Raw genomic sequence first — 6,000 nt, 5'->3', positions numbered from 1 at the left:
TTTTTTTTTTTTTTTTTTTTTTTTTTTAAAGATGCTACCCCCGGATCATGATCACTACACACATGAATCTTGTATATAACGCTACAAAAGATCAACATGTATATATCACGTTTTCTTTTGTCGGTATTTTGAATGCTAACACAGGAAGGAAAAAAAATAAAGCTAAATAAAACGACAATAGCATATATCTTGCAGGTCAAACAAAGCATGCTGTTTGAGTTATTCCGTTAACAACATGTCGTTTTTCATGGAAGAACAAATGACATCTCCCTAGTTAACAATTCATGTACTAATTTTAACATGTAAAAATCTTAATGAAACAGGAATGGCACATCATTTCTGTTTCGCATCTTTTGATCATAAAAACAATACATTGTTTCTTTTGGAAGTAAATGTAGTGTCTATTTGGACCATGCTAGTTATGTTATAGAGCAAGTGAAAATGTGTTTGCACAATGTAACATTTTTAAGCAAAAACGACATAGTAAATTAAGGAAAACAATAAAAATTCACTTGATGTCGTCCGCCTGCGAGAACAAACGACATGTCCCATTTGTCACGAAGACTAAACGACACGATATGTTATTTCTAATTCATGTAGTTTCTAAAAATGAGATAATTAAGTTTTTTATTTTTTTTTATTTTTTATTTTTTTATATAATCTAAATGAAGCAGTGTTATGATCATTAAATGAAAAACTCAACATATCAACTAATAACAATCAAATGTTAAAAATTTCATATCTTATACTTGTTTTAAATTTGGCACTTAGTGTAGCGTATGCTTGATTTAGCATAAAAATATCACTACATTGAAGGGTGTTTCACTCAAATGTCAAATTTCATGCATTAGACATGCTCATAGTAATCTGAATATTTTATCATATTCGATATCCTTTAAGCTTGAATGGAGAATGATTTTTCATATTTTAGTATTAACTTTATTTTTCCTTAAATGATGTGTTGGACGCTCACACAAATTATCTAATTGATCGATTATTCAAGTTAAATCAACCACACAGTTTAGTTTGCTTTGGGGATACGTGACAAATTCTATAATTTTTAGAGACGTTTTTATTAAATGTCTCAAGCTTTGTTAAATTAGGAAAATGACCATTTTTCTTAAAATTGTGAATCACTAAGCGGCCGATGGCAAAAAAACTTCTAATTAATATCAATCAGTGCTTTATCAATTAATCATATTGATTGGATCTGATTAACTAATGTATCAACCAATTTTAATGGTCAGTGACAATTTTCCTTAAAAAGAAAAGTTTCTAGCATTTATTGTAAGAGGTGCCCATTAGTCAAAACCGGTTATCTCACCTAATTTCTCATTGGTTTTTTCATGCTTTTGATAAATTCGGTTTGTAATTTATCTCACCTAAATTCTATAATTTGGTTTGATTTGCCATTTGTACATTTTTCCAATTGATGATTTTTATTTGCTTCATAGTTTGACCTTCAACTTGCAAAAACCAATCCACGAACTCCCCCAATTTTTTTGCCCTTGCTCTTTTTTTTTTTTCTTTGTTAAGAATATTCATATAGGTTACTTGATTCATGCTTGACAAGTGACAAACCTCACCACCAACTTACGTTTGTGGGTCAATAGTAATACATACTTTTTGGAGATATAGTATAATTTCTAAGTTTGTGTCGGTCAATAAAAAGGAATTAAAAAAAAAAAAAAGGAGAGACGATCTGCACTATTAAGGCGATCAACATATATTGATACACCTTTAGATTATTGTGGAATATGTGATGGTTGCGCAATAATATTGCCAGCGATATTATTATAATTAGTAATTACTTACTATGAAATTTATTATTAATCTTGAATTGCCACATCTTTGTCCAGTTAAATTATTATAATTAGAATAATTAGAAATCTGGTGATGTAATTGTGTATGATAGTGTGTGTTTTGTTCTATGTGAATAGAAATTGAGTGAGATATAATTTGTTTTGAAATTGTTTTGATTTTTTTTATAGTTGTTAGTCAAATAGAAATTTATTGTTAATATTAGTTGTTTAATTTTGAATTTGTAAATTTATTGTGATAATCATAATTAAAATTTGTGGGTGTTCTGTTTTGACTTTTTTTTTTTTTTTTTAGGAATGGATAAGAAATAGTTTTTTTTATTGACAAAATAAAAAAATAGGATGAGTGAGTATGAGAAAGGGGTTGAAGAATTTATGTACTTTACAAAGAATACAATGAAAGAGAACATGATTCATTGTCCGTGTGTACAATGTGGAAATATTACCAAAAAAAAAATCAATAGATGATCTTAGACTATTTGTTCCACAATATGGTAATAATCAGACTTATCGGATATGACGTGGTGAAGATGTTTCAAGTTCATCATCAGCGGTTAGGGAATTGAAAAAAAAAAAACGTTGATGTTAATTATGAAAAAGATGGAAGTAAAAATAAAAAGTTGTAAAAAAAGACGTTAGACGATGATTAAAGGAAAAATCGTCGTCTAATGCCAGACTTGAAGGCACCATATCAAGCCTAGATATCATTCTAGACGACAGTTATTTCTAGAAATCGTCGTCTAACGTGAATTTTTTACGACAGTTAGATTTAACGATTCTTAATATGACGACAGTTTGTCTAACTGTCATCATATTCCTTAACGATGATTTTTAACTGTCATTAAAGTCGTTTTTTGTTCTTGTGGTAACTTTTCTTACAACATACAAATCAAATTAGTAAATAGATGAAAATAAAAGAAAAACACCTAGAAGGAAGAAGACCGTGAGTTTGAGATGGAAAAGATTGGTATAAAGAGAAAAAAAAAGAAAGAAAAAAGGAAAGAGAAACTTTGCAACAGCAGATAAAAGCTAGTGAAATTTCTTTCTATATTATCCATTGTTAATAACATAATATATGTGAATGACACTATTTTTAATGTTTTTTGAATAAAACATGCAAAAACAAAATGCATAAAATTCACGGACAGGTCTATTAAAAAATTATAACAATACTAAACGAATAATAATCAGGATGCTCAATATCATCACCATGAAATACTCCCAAGACCATCAATCTATCTTCTAGTTGTAGCATGAGTAAACTAATACGAAAATCATGTCTCTGTTGGTGTTTAAAATTACTGTTATGATCGCATGAACTGTGTAGATAAGAATCATATCTACAAGTCAATTAGCAATATGAAATAAAACTATAAGTTGATGTATTTATAGGAAACCAAAAAAATATGCGCATTATCCACACTTGAACAAGCACAAATCCATACCTTAGAGCACATTGTCTATCAAACGGTGATGTATTTATAGGACACCAAAAAAATATGCTGAGCCTATACGGTCAAGCCCACGATAGCAGAGAATTAATCAGTCTATAGACTGACTGAAACGTTTTAAGCAAGGTAAACTTACGGGTCTCACACAATAAAATAAATAAGTTCATCTCATTATAGCCCAAACAATACCACATACATGACCAATATGGCCTATGTTGACAGCTCACTGAGCTTAATACATCGGTTATAATGCTGAAAACCGCAGGAGATACATATTCAGTTATTAATCAGGTCGGCTTACATAATTTAATGTGAATTGACAAAGCAAGGCGATAAGGACAGAGGTAAATTCAAAAGTGAAAACAGTGTTCAAATGCAACCTCTCTTATCCTTTGATAGAAGCATCGAATAAAGATCTTTCGTCCTGCTCAAATAACCGAGGAATCCGCCTATAAATAACCACCTAGGGTTCGACATAATCTCTTAGAGGAAGTATGAGATAATTACCTATGTGGAAACCCTAAGCCTAGTCTCTTGGCATTAGCTCTCGAGTATTTTTGTAATTCTCTTTCTATAACAGTAAAATCTTCCATCTCTTCTCAAAGAAAACCAAAAGTGGACATAGCCTTCAATTAAAGTGAACCACTATGGACTCGTTTAATAAGGGAAAGCTGCGAATTTGAACCCACACGGATTCAATAGAACTTTCGTTCGAGACTCCAAAAAGTAGATTTGGGTTGAAATCCTAATGAGACATTTGAACCCCCCTCGACTCGAGTATTTTTGTAATTCTCTTTCTATAACAGTAAAATCTTCCATCTCTCAAAGAAAACCAAAAGTGGACATAGTCTTCAATTAAAGTGAACCACTATGGACTCGTTTAATAAGGGAAAGCTGCGAATTTGAACCCACACGGATTCAATAGAACTTTCGTTTGAGACTCCAAAAAATAGATTTGGGTTGAAATCCTAATGAGACACCCAAAAATGAGAACCCACCTCCCACTCAGGTTTTGCCTATTTGAACCTATATGGTTCCAACCCTTTTTTTTTACCACATACAAATAAAGATTCAAACAACAGGTTCATGCCGCACAGAACCTCATACATGGTTCCAGTGACGAATCCATGGTTTGATTTAATTGGGGACACAAATAAAAGACATCTTCTTTTCATAATTCAAATCACACCCCCAACTTTTTTGTTACAATATTTTCTCTCATAAAAGTTTAAATTTTAAGTTTTTTGCTATAGTATTGTCTTCTTTCACATAATACTCACTTTACAACTCAACTTCTTAACTTGAGTTATAAAAAGAACATGCCTGAAATTTATATGAAATGAGTACTAACATTAATTCGTTCGTTTTTTTTTTTTGAAGGGTTAGATTTTATTATTTTAGTTTTCTTTTCTAACTTAGTGTGAAGGTGTTGTAATTGTGAAATTAATAAATAGAGAAGAGAGAGAATACATCATGAATTTCTAAACGTTTGGTTTATGGATTAGAATAATAAGATTATAATCATTTTTGATTTACGTGTATTTTTTGTGAGAGAAAACACTGTAGCGAACCATGAATCATGATTTAAATCAGAATACAAATCCCCTTACCAAACGTCGAGTTTTCATTTTTAACATTACATATGCATAATAGATAAAGTGACTGACACAAGAAGTTGTAATTGTTAAAGGAAATAAAAGAAATAAGAAAAATAAGGAGAAAGAATACATAAAAAAACCGTAATCAGCAATAACAAGAAACGGTGATATTATTATTTTACTTTGAAAATGATAAAAAAAAAAATTTCAAGTAGTATATGAGACGGCAACATAGATAAAAGAAATTTGTTTATTGTATTCGTCTCTGATCCTGAATCATGATTCATAGTTCTCTACAGTGTTTTTTTCTTACAAAAAATACACGTAAAATGAGAATGATTCTGAATCATGATTCTCAATCCATGAACCAAACGTCCAAGTATTCAACTGGAAATAATAATAATAATAATAATAATAATAATAATAATAATAAGTAAAAGAATAACCAATTGAATAGGAACACATGTCGAAAAGTACCATAAGTTTGGAAGCATGCTCCTTAATTGGATCCGTGGCTGCATGGTTCAAACCACCTAGGTTTGAATCTCCTTACAAAATGAGCTCTATAATTTTTGTGTTCTTTTCTTTCTTTTACTTTTCCTTTTATTATTCATTAGCAACATCTATGAGTTAATACATGGTGAGGTGATAGTGAGAGAATTCCTTATTTGACAAATTTTAACTGTAAACAATCTAAAATATTAATTGCAATAAAATGTTTTATTTGACATTAATATATAAGTTCAAAACTGTAAACAATCTAAAATTTTAATTGCAGTAAAATGTTTTATTTGACATTAATATATAAGTTTAAAACTGTAAACAATCGAAAATGCTAATTGCAGTAAAATGTTTTATTTGACATTAATATGTAAGTGTAGATAATTATGTTAGTCCGCATAAAATAATTATTACAAGATCCACTGTGAGGGTGTTCAAGAGGTAACACTATTTTGATTAGCAAAATAAAATAAAAATAAAAAAGAGGTAAGATACCCATTTGGTTGGAGAATTCGTTCTCTAATTCGAATAATAATAAAAAAGAGGTAAGATACCCATTTGGTTGGAGAATTCGTTCTCTAATTTAAATAATGATTTATAATTTATTATAGTATTTTTTCTCATAAAAAT

This window comes from Morus notabilis, unplaced genomic scaffold (assembly GCF_000414095.1).
Source record: "Morus notabilis unplaced genomic scaffold, ASM41409v2 Scaffold412, whole genome shotgun sequence".
In the NCBI taxonomy this organism is placed as follows: Eukaryota; Viridiplantae; Streptophyta; class Magnoliopsida; order Rosales; family Moraceae; genus Morus; species Morus notabilis.
This window is presented reverse-complemented; position numbering follows the sequence as displayed.